Source organism: Schistocerca serialis, chromosome 8 (assembly GCF_023864345.2).
Source record: "Schistocerca serialis cubense isolate TAMUIC-IGC-003099 chromosome 8, iqSchSeri2.2, whole genome shotgun sequence".
NCBI classification, from domain to species: domain Eukaryota; kingdom Metazoa; phylum Arthropoda; class Insecta; order Orthoptera; family Acrididae; genus Schistocerca; species Schistocerca serialis.
In genome coordinates, this window is record NC_064645.1 from 297,683,335 (window position 1) to 297,700,866 (window position 17,532).

General features: G+C 38.6%; 1 protein-coding gene across 1 annotated transcript in view; it reads right to left on the minus strand.

Annotated features, from left to right (window-relative positions):
- The window catches only part of LOC126416267 (equilibrative nucleoside transporter 3), a 66,042-nt gene that overhangs the window by 39,404 nt on the left and 9,106 nt on the right, over positions 1-17,532 (minus strand). The gene's annotated exons all lie outside the window — the stretch shown is intronic.

The following is a 17,532-nucleotide window of genomic DNA, read 5'->3' on the forward strand; positions in this document are numbered from 1 at the left end:
CAAATACCTTACAGGTTTGCTGCCGGGTGACGTCATCAACCACCGCAGATATTTTGACAGCACACCCTGCCATTCTCAAGGCACAAATGCAAGGAGGAAAAAATGTGCAAGGGAATTTATATCCCACAGCCTCCTGACATTGGGCCTGGAAACTTTGGCCTGCCACCTCTAGTTCCTGCGGACACTATCAGGCAACACTCATTCCTCTTCCTCCACCCATACCGTGGTATCACTCCCCGTCCTCCACCCCACTCTGAACTGTTGCTCCGTTTGATGCATTTCAGCTGCATTCTATCTGGAGTGGCCATGTGTGTTTGAGATGTGCTTGCTTGTGTGAATGTGTTTGTGGTTTTTGAATAAGGCTTTGGCTGAAAGCTTATAAGTAATCGCCTTTTCATTGTATCTGTCTGCAACTCAACGCATCATCTTTATGGTTAGAAACCATCTGTCCTCTTATATTACTGTTGATATTCCAACCCAGACTTCCCATTATTTCATGTAACTATCATATGTGGACTATTAATGAAAAACGATCAGAAAAAAATATTGTCATCCGACTCTGTGTTGATGATACACTGTTAACTGCAATGACAAAAATGACCCCACACGCAAACCTGATCTGGTAGGATATTAATGTGTAGGTATTTAAAATGGTACTGGAAAAGTAAAGCTCAAATAAACATAGAGATATGTCACTGGAAGACTCAATGAAAGTTATTACACATCCATACAGTACCACAGACTTTCTGAACACACAGACATCAATTGGATGGTGTATGCTTAGATGAAAATGTTGCAAGTAAAATCAGGTTATCTGTGAACTATTATCTCTTGAATCCATACTGAAGGTAATTAATAAGCTGCCTGGAACCTTAGAACTAGATCAGATTCTTTCCATAAATTAGTTCCATGCAAGATGCTGTAAGAAGAGGTAACAAATACTATATTCCATTGCTTCACATGCCACAGGTTATACTCAGTGTTTCCCCCACATGGTGAAGAGGCATTTCTATGTCAATGGTTGAGCTCATGTTTCAATTACTCCTCCAGAGATACTTCTGTATTAGAAAGATATGGATTCTGGCTAGTGGCAGCAACATCATCTACTATTTTCTGGACAATACTTCCTGATCTGGCCTAAAGATGCCCATTTTTATTACAGACATTACAGGATATCTCCCACAAGGCCCAGAAATCTTATCTGATACAATCCCAAACAATAATTTTCATTGTAAACCTTGATGCGATAGCGGTTGACAATGTAATCCACCTCATTGCTGGATACTGCTTTAGTATTAAAACACAGCCAGTTGGCCATGCAGCATCAGCCTATCTTGCTGAAGACCTATTTTCAGAGGTGATTTTTCTTTTCTCCTCATATGTTCATGTGTGGAAGAGTAGTATTGGGAACCAAATGAAAACAATTGATTCGCTCAGTTGTTCAAAAACAGTTGACTCATTCTGCAGATGGTGCAGTCCCTTTGAAAAAGAGGAACAGAAAATTTAAAATTGACAATGCATTTCTAGAAGACTTCACAGTCTTCTCTGTATTCCATGATTCAGTTATCCTGCTTGTTTTGAATATATTCATATTACACTGTACTATGAGAATCATGTTATTGATAAGGTTTTCTCCTGTTTTCTCTCCCTGTCATTCTATTAACATATGGAGATGGTAGCAATCAGGTAATTTAACTTCTTGTTTGTCTAATGTAACTTCATTATCTGGAAAGAAAGACCATCATCTGAGCCATCAGCAACACCAAGATTGCATGGTCTTATCATCAGTCACAAGCAAGTGAAAAAAAAACAGGTGATTCCTGAATATACGAAAGGTAAAATAAAACGGATCCACATAATTACAGACCAATATTCCTAAAATCAGTTTGCTGCAGGATTCTTTAACACGTTCTGAGTGTGAATGTAAAAAAATTTCCTTGAGACAGAAAAGCTTTCCACGAATCACCATGGGTTTAGGAAGCATAGATCGTGCAAAACTCAGCTTGCCCTTTACTCACACAAAATGCTGTGAACCAGGGATGAAGGGCAACAGGCAGATTCCATATTCCTAGATTTCCAGAAAATATTTGACACAGTGCCCCACTGCAGGCTATTGAAGGTCCAAGCATATGGATTAGGTCCACAGATATGTGAGTGGCTCAAGGATACCTTAAGCAGTAGAGCCCTGTATGTCCTCAATGGCGAGTGTTAATCAGAGACAAAGGTATTGCCAGGAATGCCACAGGGAAGTGTGATACAACTGTTTGTATTCTCTCTCTCTCTCTCTCTCTCTCTCTCTCTCTCCCCCCCCCCCCCCCCCTCTCTCTCTTTCACACACACACACACACACACACACACACACACACACACACACACACACACACACACAGGGTGCCTCTCCTATGGGACATTAGGCACATTTTCTCTTGTGTTGCAGCAAATATTTGAAAATTAGTTTTTGCAACATGTAGCTGAAGTCAGTCCAAACAAATATCGCTCATCACATCTTTCATTCAATGCCCAGAGCCAAAGGGAAGCATTGGTTTGTTTCTCCATTATAAACAAAATGATTTTTAAATTGTAATTTTACTTGCCTACTTGACACAGCAGTCACAAATTGGTCTACAGCATTCTTTGTTTTGTCAATATGTATTAATCGGAACAGCAAGACACAGAGAATGGCTAGTACTCCAGCAGCCAAACCACTACCCTGACACATACTGACTGGTACCGTCATGCAGAAATGCTGCTCAGTCACTGCTGGAGTGCTGATTATTCTTCACGCTTTAGTATTCCTGTTAAAACATATCGATAAAATGAATAAGACACTAGACTAATTTTGGACCATTCTGTTCAGTGGCCTTGTAAAATAACACTTTACAAATCATTTTGTTTATAACAAAAAACAAGACACTTTCCACCGATGCTTGGCAGCACATGAGAGACTAGATCAGCAGTATTTATTCGGGCTGACTTGAGCTACATGTTGCAAAAATTAAATTGCAAATATCTGTTGAAACACCAAAGAAAATGCACCTGACAGCTGTTACGAAAGACACCTTATATAATACTCTGACAGACAGGGTGAGCAAGCAATTTATGGCTGTTTGCTGATGACTCTGTGGTGTATGGCAACATGTCACTGTTGACTGAATGTAAGAGGATCCAGGATGACAGGCAGAATTTCCATTTGGTGTGATGAATAGCACCTTCCTCTAAATGCAGAAAAATGGAATTTAGTGTCATTGAGTAGGAAAAACAATCTTCTGCTTGACACAACAACAACAACAACAACAATTAAATAATTACGTGTAATGTTCCAAAGCAATATGATATGGAATGAGCATGTGAGGCTGATGGTAGGGAAGGTTAGTCGTTGATTCCCTGTATTGGGAGAATTTTGGGAAAGTGTAGCTCATCTACACAGGAGACACCACATATAACACTAGTGTGGCCCATTCTTTAATACTGCTCGAGTGTTTGTTATCCCCACCAGGTTAGATTAAAGGAAGACATCAAAACAATGTAGAGGTGTGCTGCTAGATTTGTTACTGGTAGGTTCAATCAGCACCCAAGTATTATTGACATGCTTTCTGAACTCAAATGGAAACCCACTGAGGAATGGCATTTTAGACCAACTGGAGAGTGATTCTACTGCTACCAACATACATTTCACGTAAGGACCACAAAGATAAGTTAAGAGAAATTTGGCTTCACACAGAGGATTATAGACAGTTATTTTTCCCTTGCTTTATTAGCAACTGAAGCAGGAAAAAAACCCACTAACAGTGGTACAGGATACCCTCTGTCATGCACCATATGGTGGCTTGCACTGTACGCAGATGTAGATGCAGATTCTGCAAGGCATCTAACAATCCAGAGCTAATAGAGAGCATCATGACTGATACAGCGATTAGTGATCACAAGGTCATTGTAGCTAGGCTCAATACCGTTTCTTCCAAATCCACCAGAAACAAACGCAAAATAATTTTATTTAAAAAAGCGGATAAAGTGCCACTAGAAGCCTTCCTAAGAGAATCTCCATTCCTTCCGAACTGACTATGCAAATGTAGATGAGATGTGGTTCAAATTCAAAGATATAGTAGCAACAGCAATTGAGAGATTCATACCTCATAAATTGGTAACAGATGGAACTGATCCCCCATGGTACACAAAACAGGTCCAAACGCTGTTCCAGAGGCAACGGAAAAAGCATGCAAAGTTCAGAAGAACGCGAAATCCTGAAGATTGGCTAAAATTTACAGACGCGCGAAATTTGGCATGGACTTCAATGCGAGATGCCTTTAATAGGTTCCACAACGAAACACTGTCTCGAAATTTGGTAGAAAATCCGAAGAAATTCTGGTCGTCTGCGCAGCGCCGATGGTACTGTTACCGACGACTGTGCCGCTAAAGCGGAGTTATTGAACGCAGTTTTCCGAAATTCCTTCACCAGGGAAGACGAATGGAAAATTCCAGAATTTGAAACACGAACAGCTGCAAGCACGAGTTTCTTAGAAGTAGATACCTTAGGGGTTGCGAAGCAACTCAAATCGCTTGATACGGGCAAGTCTTCAGGTCCAGATTGTATACCAATTAGGTTCCTTTCAGATTACACTGATACAATAGCTCCCTACTTAGCAATCATATACAACCGCTCGCTCACCAATAGATCTGTACCTGCAGATTGGAAAATTGCGCAGGTCGCACCAGTGTTTAAGAAGGGTAGTAGAAGTAATCCATCGAACTACAGACCTATATCATTGACGTCGGTTTGCAGTAGGGTTTTGGAGCATATACTGTATTCAAACATTATGAATCACCTCGAAGGGAACGATCTATTGATACGTTAACAGCATGGTTTCAGGAAACATCGTTCTTGTGCAACGCAGCTAGCTCTTTATTCGCACGAAGTAATGGCAGCTATCGACAGGGGATCTCAAGTTGATTCTGTATTTCTAGATATCCGGAAAGCTTTTGACACCGTTCCTCACAAGCGACTTCTAATCAAGCTGTGGGCCTATGGGGTATCAGCTCAGTTGTGCGACTGGATTTGTGATTTCCTGTCAGGAAGGTCGCAGTTCGTAGTAATAGACGGCAAATCATCGAGTAAAACTGAAGTGATATCAGGTGTTCCCCAGGGAAGTGTCCTGGGACCTCTGCTGTTACTGATCTATATAAATGACCTGGGTGACAATCTGAGCAGTTCTCTTAGGTTGTTCGCAGATGATGATGTAATTTATCATCTAGTAAGGTCATCCGAAGACCAGTATCAGTTGCAAAGCAATTTAGAAAAGATTGCTGTATTGTGTGGCAGTGGCAGGTGGCAGTTGACGCTAAATAACGAAAAGTGTGAGGTGATCCACATGAGTTCCAAAAGAAATCCGTTGGAATTTGATTACTCAATAAACAGTACAATTCTCAAGGCTGTCAATTCAACTAAGTACCTGGGTGTTAAAATTACGAACAACTTCATTTGGAAAGACCACATAGATAATATTGTGGGGAAGGCGAGCCAAAGGTTGCATTTCATTGGCAGGACACTTAGAAGATGCAACAAATCCACTAAAGAGACAGCTTACACTACACTCGTGCGTCCTCTGTTAGAATATTGCTGCACGGTGTGGGATCCTTATCAGGTGGGATTGGTGGAAGACGTCGAAAGGGTGCAAAAAAGGGCAGCTCGTTTTGTATTATCACGTAACAGGGGAGAGAGTGTGGCAGATATGATACGCGAGTTGGGATGGAAATCATTAAAGCAAAGACATTTTTTGTCATGGCGAGATCTATTTACGAAATTTCAGTGACCAACTTTACTTCCGAATGCGAAAATATTTTGTTGAGCCCAACCAACAAAGGTAGGAATGATCATCAAAATAAAATAAGAGAAATCAGAGCTCGAACAGAAAGGTTTAGGTTTTCGTTTTTCCCACATGCTGTTCGGGAGTGGAATGGTAGAGAGATAGTATGATTGTCGAAACCATTCTTTAGTGTTTTAATTGAATGAACTACCCTCTTCATTCAAAGTGACACCAATCCTTTAATCATTTAAAACTGATTAATATATTGCTGTGGGTCACACAACTAAGCTGATGTATTGTGTAGCTTACAAAGTTGAGCTTAAAGATCCCTTAAGTGTATGTGAAGAAGATAGGATCATTGCCAAATTTTAGGGACTCAATGCATTTCATTTTACTTGGAAGGATTGATAATTTCCATTAAATGAAAATCATTCAAATCTAGCACTTACTCAGCCACTTATTTTTGTGGAAGGTGAATATACTGTGCAGAAAATTACATTACTGGCTACATATCCACATATCATACTCGTGCAAAGAAACCTCTTTATATTTTACAGCCTTTGAAAAGTAGCAGGTAAACTATTTCACAGGAATGAAGTCTTACCCACATTCACACATTGCTACTTCAATTATTTCACAGATAAGCCTTCCTCTAGTAATCACCGTAAACAGTCTCCAACCATCTTTATGCCCCTATGCGCCCCCACCCTCCAACCACTGGGAGAGAACACTGGTGTTGCCCGATAAGAAAATTCGGTTCTGAGTGGAAACATCCAATCATTTTGACACCGTTTAATTATTATTGTTGACAGCACTCTTATCAGCTTTCATCACTGTTAATTTTGTACCAATATTTGCTTTTTATTTAGGCCAGCAAGTAGTTTTAGTTCAGTTTTTCATCCATGATTATGAATAAGTTTTTACTTAATAGTGAACTCTGCGTCTGGATCAAAATCACGAAAAAGGAATGGAAGAAATCATATTACTGGATAAAAAGTGATCATCAAGATAAATTCATATCTGCAAAACTTATTCATATTCTGAAACTATATTAAAGAAGTTCAAAGGAAATTAACAAATGATGTATTATGCTGGAACAAAAAGAAAAGAAAAATAATACTTCTGACACTTGACAGAATATGCTTAAAAAGCAAGTGATTAAATTGCTTAACAGTTAACAAATGTATCTTACATGCATTCTGTTCACATCACCTCAGCATTTACCTAGCAAAAATCCATATTTAATGCCAGAAGTATAAAAAAAGTATTACTCATGTAAATAAATACACAAGTTTTGAAAATACTTCACTTTTAAAAATATACATTTTATTCACCTCTCCTCGAAATAAGACGTGTTATTTATCTCTCAAAATATTGGCAACCTTATTCACGGTTCATGAATAACAGAAAACTATGAAAAAGTATGTAAGAGAAATTACCAGAACCAGAGACAAAGTGAAAATATTTATAGAACTGATGTAAGTGTCAGAGATGTTTGTCAGTTGGTTTCTCTCATTGAGTGAAACCACTGAACCCTGTAGTGTTTGTGAACAACATTCATATAACTGCCATGACTGCAGAGGCTAGTGCCAATTGGTTGAGTCATTCGACCAAAAAAAACTGACCGAATGAAAAAATTGAATGCCAGTTTGTTGTTAAAACCATTTAGTCGTCCAATCACTACAGACAAGCTCTGTTCTGTTGAAAAATGGCACAACAATACTGGCATGTGAGAGGTAACACATGAGGACAGTTGTTTTCTGTGGCATATCATTGTGCCATCAGAGTTCCGTGGAGTGCTACCAGCCTGATGGCTCCTCACAACATGATGTCAGGAGCAGCACTGCTGTGCATCTCCAAGACTTGGAAGAATGGGAACTCTGCTCAGATCTCCACCATACTCACTGGTGACATTCATCAGGGGTAGTGCAAAACTGTTATTCCTCACTGAACACAATGTGCTGCCATTTATCAGCAGTCCAAGCTTCTTAGTTACAGAACCTCTGCAAATGCACTCATCTGTGTTGTGTTCATGGTAGCCTATGCATGAGACAGTAAATCTCTAGTCCTGCTGATAGTCTCCAACTAATGGTGCAGGATGACACAGAATGTTGCAGAGAATCTATTATTTGATCTCAGATGGCAGATGTAGACAATGTGCTCGGTGCACAAGATGGTAATCCTCTCTTGTGATGGTCAGATGTGGTCGACCAGAACCTGTATAGTAAGCAGTATGCCCTCTTGTTCCCATACAGTCCGACATTGAGCCACCATCAGATCCAAATGCACCAGAGCTGGACAGGCAGAATTGGACCAGCTGGCCAAATGCAGACCACAGTAAACCCCACTTCAATCTCTTCAGGTGTTGATAATTCTATCTCACATGAGTATTCATCATCTTCATGCTCTTCAATGTGATCACTCACATCTGTGCATAGCGAGTGCTGTGGATTGGGCATGTCTAAAACCTAGGTCTTCCATAGGGATACCGCCCGTGAGGTTGGGATTGGGAGTAATATAGCGATAATATAGCGATGGACTAGGCCATGGTTGGGTGGGTGACAGAGCACCACTTTAGGAGGGGTGGGAAGTATCTCTGGTAGGATATCCCTAACTTCAGGGCAAGATGATTGACACTCAAAGTGCTGCTTAAGGATGTGGTGCAGTTCTTCCAGTCTGGGGTGGTACTGGGTGGTGAATGGGATGCTCTGCCGTAGCTAGTTCCTGGAGAAGTGGGAGGATCAGTGGTGTATGGGGATACAACATGGGATATCTATTTGTGGACTAGGTGTGGGGAACAGTGTGTGTGTGTGTGTGTGTGTGTGTGTGTGTGTGTGTGTGTGTGAAGGCTTTTGTTAGAGCTTTAGCCTACTGGGTAATTGTGCTCCTATCACTGCAGATACACTGCCCCTGGGTGGCCAGGCTGCATGGAAAGGATTTTTTTGGTGTGGAAGGAATGTTAGCTGTTGAAATGCAGGTATTATTGGTGGTTGGTGGGGAATGAGTTTGATGTGGACAAAGGTGAAATGGAGCTGTGAGAGAGGAGGAGGTCAATGTCCAGGAAGGTGGCACATTTGGTTGGGGAGGACCAAGTGAAGTGAATTAGGGAGAAAGTGTTGAGTGTGTGAAGGAATGAGGACAGGGTCTCCTGGACCAGGGTCTGGACCCTTCACCACATAATACAACACTTGACTGGAGCAACTGAACCACACTGTCAGTGCTTTGATTATCTACCGTCATGCCCTGAAATTAGGGACATTCTACCCAAGATCTTTCAAACTCCTAAAATGGTGTTCCATCACCGATCCACCCTTCACAACATCCTACTCCATTCCTATGATGCTCCTATCCCAACTCCTTGCCACAGGGATCTTATCTCTGTGGTAGACTTGCCCAATCCCACCCAACACTTCCTATTACACTACTGTAATGCTCTTTCTTACCCCAGCAGAGGCAAGGCCACTTGTCATATACCAGCTCTGCTGCAATCACTTTACAGCTTTCTATATTACTGTGACAACCTACCAACTGTTCACCAGGATGAATGGCCGCAAGCAAACTGTGGCCGAGAGCATCCTCCCCTCTGCCACCAGCATTTCCCATCTATGCAGATGGGAGTAATCCTTACAACATGTTCTCTGCTCCACAAATCATTCTGGCCTTGACCTAAACTAATTTGTGGCCCCCACACCCTCCAGCCAATTGTTTCCGGCCCTCTGTCCTGTCACCTCATGATTCACTTCCCTCACCTTCATTGTGTACTGCTCTCTGCCAGTGCATCCACTGGTTGTTTCCCCCTTTTCTTCTTCTCTGTTCCTCTCTTTTATGCTCTGGTACCCCCCTCCTTTCTTTCCCCCACAGCCTCCTGACACTGCACCTGTCGGCCCTGTCCTGCCACCTCTAGCCCCTGCATGCTCCACCAGACAGTACAGATTCCTCTTCCCCCACCTGTACCTTGCTATCCCTCCCCCTCACTGCTCCAGATCATTGCTCCCATTCAATGCAATCTATTACAGTCTTGCCTGAGTGGCCGGAGATAGTGGTCATGTGTGTGAGTGAGGTGTGTGTTTCTTTCTTCAGAAGGAGGCTTTGGCCAAATGCTAATAGGTAAGGCTTTTCATTGCACCTATCTGCAACTCAACATGTCAACTTTATGGTGAGTAGCAATCTATTCTTTTCATAATATCGTTGATATTCCAACCTGGACTTTCCACTGCATGATGGACAACTGCCGGGTAGATCTGCAGAAGGAGTGGTGGAATGAGGTTTATAGAGCTCTAGAAGAAAATAAAACATGAGTACATAGAGGACTGTCAGTGTTATGAGGGAAGTGGATTCCAATGATAGAGTGTGAGATGAATGTGTTTTAGGAGTTGTTGAAGGTCATTTTGGATCTTTGGGATGGATTCATAATGGGTAAGGTATTTAATGGAAGGTCTCAGAAAGTGGACATACTCTTAGCACGTGGTCACGGATTCATTGGCATAGTGGTGTAGTTTTTGTCTGCTGGAAGACTGATAATATCAGGATTGGCTTTAAGATCACAAAAGCCTATATACTCCATTGTTTTAGTCACTAGAAGAGGAGTAGAATTTACAGAAAAAGTAGCTAGCTGGAGATTAGAAATTCCAGGCGGTGGCATTCATTCAAAAATAAGTCTAATTCTCTCAGCTGTTATCGGTGATTTTGTGGCATCAGACGATCAAATGTAAGTGATTGGTTGTCCATTTAATTACTAGAGGATAAGCATAGCAGGAAACACTGCCCAGTATATACGGCTCCCACAGCATCTTGTCTTTTCTGTGCTTTCTTTCTTTCTTCCTGACCAATTTTAACAATAAAACAACTTCCACTTACAATATGTTGTAATATATAGCAAATTAGGAGACACACATTATTTTATAATTGCCCATATGACTGTTAAGGGTGCAAGAAAAACATCCTTGAAAAAATCTGATTTTAATATTTCTGAATGAATTACAGTCAAACAGTAAGATGTAACAAAAAATTAAAATAACACTTCAATGGTTTTTAATGTACATGAGAATGGTGCACCCAGATTTGTCAGAAAAGTCTTTTTTATTTTTTTTTTACTCTGTTGATATGAATTAAAAAATGCCTTCAGTCACAACTTTTCGTGTTTTATTAAGTACATGATGTATTATGGAACTTGCGAGTCCATCATTAGGTGTAATTCACCTTAACACATGCTTTATTTTTTCTCTTGAATGAGATGAAATGCATATTCCTGTCACGAAAAAGTTTGATGTTACGCTATGAATTTCTTAAGTCAAACATGGAAACTATGTGTGAAATAGTGGAAAAGATGAACAAAGTAAACTTACCAAATAATCCAAGAAATGTGTTTTTAACCTTTTAGCGCCAGCACAAATTCTTTTCTCCGTCGTTTTCATACATATCGCTTTAATCAAGAGGCACAAGTATGTGAATGTGCCTCTTGAATGAAGTGATATGTATGAAAACGATGGAGAAAAGAATGCATGCTGGTGCTAAAAGGTTAAAAATGCATTTCTTGGATTATTTAGCAAGTTTACACTGTTCATCTTTTCCACCATTTTGTACCTATTTTCCATGTTTGACTTATGAAATTCATAACCTAACAGCAAACTTTTTCGTGACAGGAATATGCATTTCACCTCATGCAAAAGAAAAAAATGAAGCATGTAGTAAGACCGCTGTTAGACCCACAGAGTCTGAAATGCATAATGTACTTAATAAAACATGAAAAGTCATGACTGAAGACATTTTTTAATTCATACCTCCAGTGTATTGAATACAGTCACATTTGAAGCTGTGAAATGCGTATAAAATTAAATCTTTTTTTAACTCCCTCACCTACAATATTTTGTATTTCATTTCAACATTTCACTAATAGAAAAATGCATAAGATTGTCAACACCAAATTCAATCATATATGATGGACTGGTATTCCAAAGACAAATTTGCGAGAAGTAAGCTACAAATATCTCTGTATCACTGTACGCGTGCCTGATGTGTGTCCACTTCGATGCCAACTGACATGCTGGCTGGTTTAATAAGCCTTTCACAGATGAATATATTCTAACAATATTATGAAATGGAAAGTTACGACTCACCATATAGTGGAGATACTGGGCCGCAGATATGCACAACAAAAAGACTGTTACAATTAAATAAAGGTTTCGGCCAGTAAGGTCTTCAGCAAAAAAGTCTTTTTGTTGTGCCTATCTGTGACTCAGCATCTCCACTATATGGTGAGTGGCAACTTTCCTTTCACAATATTGTTACATTCCTTCCTCGATTTTCCATCGTTTGATAAATATATTCTAAATGTATATTCTACATATATTATTCTGTACGTATGTATTTCTTTCCATTTTATGAAATATAAACTATATTGTGTTATTTTTTTGTTTTCAAGTTGTCTCTCTTTCAGAGTTAATTATGTTGTATTTGAAATAGTTTGTACATCATTGTTGTAACATTATTGTAAGTCTGTACATCAATGAGGAAGCACAGAATTATTCATATTAAAAAAAAAAAAGAAAAAGCCGAATGTGCTTTGATTCTGCACACCAAGTACACTGGGCAACTGCAATTTCATGACAGGAGTCGCAAACAGAATCACACAGTCTTTAAAGCAAAAATGAACAGGTGTGTCACATTTAGATGATTTATGTTCAATGTAATTACTCTTGTACCATACATATTTAAAAAGACCGATGAATCTGAGAGAAGAAAACTGATTTTGAATGAGCAATTGAGGTTTTAGAATATTAATTCTTACATGCAAGTTAACATCTTAGTTATATAATTACATCTGAAAAATGTTTCATGAAATTTTTCCTTGGCCGAAATGTACATACATCTAATGGCTGAATAATACCAGTTGTTCCAGCAGGAAACTGTTGAAATATTCGCCTCTTTTTTCCATGTTAATCAATGGCATTAATTTTTTTTTTCATTTGGTTGGTCATCAATCTAAACGTAACACAAATTTTTCATTCCTTTTAGGTATACAAACCTAATGAGCCCTGATTTCAATTTATCAGATGTAGATGTGAACACAAGGATATTATCTACTTTGTGTAAATATTTTTCCAACTTTTGGTATGAACTTATCATATTTTTCTTTCAAAACTATGTGCAAAGGGGACATTAAATTTCTGGTCCAGATATAATGGGCTGTGCTGGATACCTATGTGGTAAGCCACTCATGAATTTTGTTTTAATTTCACCTTTGATGTTCCTCTGAAGGATAATGTCTTTCCTGCATGCATTTCCAAACAAAGCTGACAGGTCAGAATTATCCACATTGGTCTCTCCAATCAATACAATCTTCGATTGACAACCTCCATAAGTTCGTAAGCTTTCCTCCTAAATTCTTCTTTATTCATAATTTGCACCTGAGTGATGAATTTATTGATTTTCCCTGAAACAATGTAGTGTCTTACTTTAAAATTAAGAATTCAGTTTGAAGACACCTTAAACAAATGTTATGGTTAATTATCATCATACCTGGCATGTAATGCCCATCTCTTTATATCCAGATCATGCGTAGGTACTAATTCGACCATGGCAATTTGAAATTTATCTAATAGATACTTAAAAATAATGTTTAATTTCTTGTCCCATCTGTTTGCAATTTGTGCTTTCCATTTATACAAATCTTCACTCTTTGAACCTGTCTGTATGCATCTTTTGTTGTTGTTGTTGTTGTTGTTATATTCAGTACAGAAACTGGTTCGATGCAGCTCTCCATGCTACCCCCTCCTGTGCTAGACTTTTCATCTCCAAGTAACTACTGCAAACTACATATTTCTGAAACTGCTTAGCATATACATCTCTTGGTCTCTCTCTATGATTTTTACCCTGCACGCTGCCTCCAATACTAAATTGGTGATCCCTTGATGTGTCAAAGTGTTCTACCAACCGATTCCTTCTTCTAGTCAGGTTGTGCCACAAATTCCTCTTCTCCCCAATTCTGTTCAGTACCTCCTCATTAGTTATGTGATCCACCCATCTAATCTTCAGCATTATTCTGTAGCATCACATTTTGAAAGCTTTTATTCTCTTTTTGTCAACACTGTTTATGATCCATGTTTCACTTCCATACATGGCTACACTCCATACAAATACTTTCAGAAAAGACTTCCTATACCCAATGTTAACACATCTCTCTTCTTCAGAAACGCTTTCCTTGATATTGCCAGTCTACATTTTATATCCTCTCTACTTCGACCATCACCAGTTATTTTTCTCCCCAAATAACAAAACTCATTCATTACTTTAAGTTTCTCATTTCTGAATATAATTAACTCAGCATCACCTGATTTATTCCGACTACATTCCATTATCCTCGTTTTTCTTTTTTATGTTCATCTTATATCCTTTCCTTTCAAATCACTATCCATTCCGTTCAACTGCTCTTCCAAGTCCTTTGCTGTCTCTGACAGAATTACAAAGCTGTCAACATACCTCCAAGCTTTTATTTCTTCTCCATGGATTTTAATTTCTACTCCAAATTTTTCTTTTGTTTCCATTACTGCTTGCTCAATATACAGATTGAATAACATCAGAGATGGGTTACAACTCTGTCTCACCCTCTTCCCAACCACTGCTTCCCTTTTGTGCCCCTTGACTCACAACTGCCATCTGGTTTCTGTACAAATTGCAAATAGCTTTCGCTTCCTGTATTGTACCCCTGCCACCTTCAGAATTTGAAAGAGAGTATTCCAGTCAACACTGTCAGAAGCTTGCTATAAGTCTACAAATGCTAGAAATGAAGGTTTGCATTTACTTAAACTATCTTCTAAGATAAGTCGTAGGGTCAGCATTGCCTCACGTGTTCCAACATTTCTACAGAATCCAAACTCATCTTATCTGAGGTCGACTACCACCAGTTTCTCCACTTGGCTGTAAAGAATTCTTGACAGTATTTTGCAACCGTTACATTAAACTGATAGTTTGGTGTCAGCAACCTTTCTTTGGGATTGGAATTATTATATTCTTCATGAAGTCTGAGGGTATTTTGTCTGTCTTTTGCATCTTGCTCACCAGATGGAATAGATTTGGTATGGTTGACTCTCCCAAGGCTATCAGTAGTCTGGAATGTTGTCTACTACCGGCGCCTTGTTTCGATGTAGGTCTTTCAGTGCTCTGCTGAATTCTTCACACAGTATTACATCTCCTATTTCATCTTCATCTACATCCTCTTCCATTATCATACTTCTGCCCTCAAGTACATCGACCTTGTGTAGATCCTCTATATGCTCCTTCCATTTTTCTGCTTTCCCTTTTTTTGCTTAGGACTAGTTCTTCACCTGAGCTTTGATATTCATACAGGTTGTTTTCTTTTCTCCAGAGATATCTAATTTCCTGTATCCAGTATATCTAATGCCTAGTGATAGATGCTCCTACATTCTTACATTTGTCCTCTAGCCATCCCTGCCTAACCATTTTGCACTTCCTATCATTCTCATTTTTGAGACACTTTTATTCCTTTTTGCCTGCTTCATTTACTGTATTTTTATATTTCCTCCTTTCATCCATTAAATTCAATATCTGTTCTAATACCCATGGATTTCTACTAGCCCTCACCTTTTTACCTACTCGATCCTCTGCTACTTTCACTATTTCATCTCTCAAAGCTACCCATTCTTCTTATATTGTATCTCTTTCCCCTGGTCTTGTGAAATGTGGGCTAACACTCCCTCAAACACTCTACAGCCTCTTATTGCTTCAGTTTATCCATGTCCCATCTTCTTAAATTCCTACCTTCTTGCAGTTTCTTCAGTTTTAGTCTACAGTTCATAACCAATAAATTGTCCACATCTGCCCCAGGAAATGATATAGATATTGCAGAAATGTATGATGTGATTAAAAAAAAATCTTCAGATAGTTAAGGGAGAGAGAATTTTAATAGTCATGATGGACTGGAATTAGATAGTAGAAAAAGGAAGAGAAAGAAAAGTAGTAGGAATGAATGACGAAACTGCCTGGTAGAATCTCTCTCTTACCATTATATAATCTATCTTAAACCTTCCAGTGTCCCCAGGCCTCTTCCACATATCCAACTTTCTTTCACGGTTCTTAAACCAAGTGTTAGCTATGATTATGTTATGTTCCGTGCAAAATTCTACCAGGCAGTTTCGTCATTCATTCCTACTACTTTTCTTTCTCTTCCTTTTTCTACTATCTAATTCCAGTCCATCATGACTATTAAAATTCTCTCTCCCTTAACTATCTGAAGATTTTTTTTTAATCACATCATACATTTCAGCAATATCTATATCATCTGCGGAGCTAGTTGGCATATAAACTTTTACTACTGTGGTAGGCGTAAGCTTCGTGTCTATCTTGGCTACAATAATGGGTTCACTATGCTGTTCATAGTATCTTACCCGCGTTCCAATTTTTTACAGTTTCAAATTTTTTTTTACCAGAGCAATAAAATGTAATGGCTGTTTGTTTATACTCAAGGTCTATGTCACCTTTTGCTTTTTTATCACCATCTACCATTTCTTCATAACCTTCTTCAGTTAGAATAGGACATGAAATTGCATTTTCGTCTTCAAAGATGTGAGTAATGTGACTTCCCATAAGTGCGTCATTTATCAATAATGCGTTTACTCAAATCTTCTAACTCAGCGTTTCCCTCACATCAGCTGTCCCCACTGCTGCCCTTGTGCTTGGATGAGGTTGATCAACCAAGAGAAAAAGAGGGGGAGTCATCTCTTCTTTCCTGCTCCTGTCACGAAATTGCAACTGTCTGATGCACCTACTGCACAAAATCAAAGGGCATTACATTTTTGTGACCTGAACATTTCTGTGCTTCCTCATTACTGTACACATTTGCAATAACATACAAACTATTTCGAATTGAACATAAATTCAATCTGAAAAGGTTACAACTTGAAAACAAAAAATTGCACCAAATGTAAAAAGGAAACATAAATGCAACACAAGATATTTTATATTTCACAAAATTACACTTGTTAAACAAACCAATTTGATAACTAGCACTGAACCAGACACACAGGGCAACTGTACAGAGATATTTCTGGCTTATTTCTGACAAATGCATCTTTGGAATACCACTTCATTGTATATGATGAATTTGGTATTAACGATGCTGTTAGTCATATGTCGAAATCAGAAACAAAAAGGCGAGGGTGAAGGGATTTTGAAAAAAAAAAAAAATACAATAAAAAATGACTTTTTTGACACATATGGGTGCACCGTTGCAATGTATATTGAAAAAATTAGGAGCTCTATTTTTTTTAAATATATCTATCAAGATTTCAATGGAAATCATTCAGAAATGTTAAACTTAGTTTTTTTTAAGGGGTTGTTTTACTCTCTTAGTGGACGTATGGGCACATAAAAATGTGTTTTACTTTATTCTGTACTATAACATATTCAACACCTATCAAAATCAAAGTGTATCCCTTGGATATGTTTACTTGTCAATGCAATATCTTCTGTCTTAACTATTTTGCAGACTTCACATTGTATTAGCTACCCAAATATTTAGAGCTTTTTCACAAAAACTGGTAAAGAATTTCATATTTTACAAGATACAGAGCCATCCTGTCACTGCTTCTTCACCGTCAAAAAACTACTAATAATCTAGGTTTACAAAAAATATTAAAAAATGTTTGATTCCATAAAAAGTGAATAAAACTTTTCTGCCTAACATTGTTATAAATATTTTCATGCAGTTACAATG